Source organism: Neoarius graeffei, chromosome 26 (assembly GCF_027579695.1).
Source record: "Neoarius graeffei isolate fNeoGra1 chromosome 26, fNeoGra1.pri, whole genome shotgun sequence".
NCBI lineage: Eukaryota > Metazoa > Chordata > Actinopteri > Siluriformes > Ariidae > Neoarius > Neoarius graeffei.
The window spans coordinates 56,596,831-56,597,497 of NC_083594.1; positions in this window are offsets into that span (position 1 = coordinate 56,596,831).

A 667-nucleotide genomic window follows, 5' to 3' on the forward strand; every position below is an offset into this window, starting at 1 on the left:
TGTGTGTGAGTCTGAATGTGTGAGTCTGTGAGTGTGTGAGTCTGAGTGTGTGAGTCTGTGAGTGTGTGAGTCTGAGTGTGTGAGTCTGTGAGTCTGAGTGTGTGAGTCTGTGAGTGTGTGATTCTGTGAGTCTGTGAGTGTGTGAGTCTGAGTGTGTGTGAGTCTGTGAGTGTGTGAGTCTGAGTGTGTGAGTCTGAGTGTGTGAGTCTGTGAGTGTGTGAGTCTGAGTGTGTGAGTCTGAGTGTGTGATTCTGTGAGTGTGTGAGTCTGAGTGTGTGAGTCTGTGAGTGAGTCTGAGTGTGTGATTCTGTGATTTTGTGAGTGTGTGACAGAATGAAAAATGGGCAAAATTCTAATAACATTAATAAGTTTATAACTAATAATGTGAATAACTTAAATCTGTATCTTGTGTTAAAGGCCTAGATTATTATTATTATTATTATTATTATTATTATTATTATTATTATTATTATTACCTCTACTAATAATAAATTCTCATGTCTGTTCTATAGTGCAATGTTTGGAAGAATGAAATGAAAACAAAAGAGAAATGCACAAAGCTCATCTACATGACCATGGAGAGATGATGGTGATGGTGATGATGGTGATGATGATGATGATGATGGTGATGATGATGATGCAATGATGATGATTTAATGACTCTTCA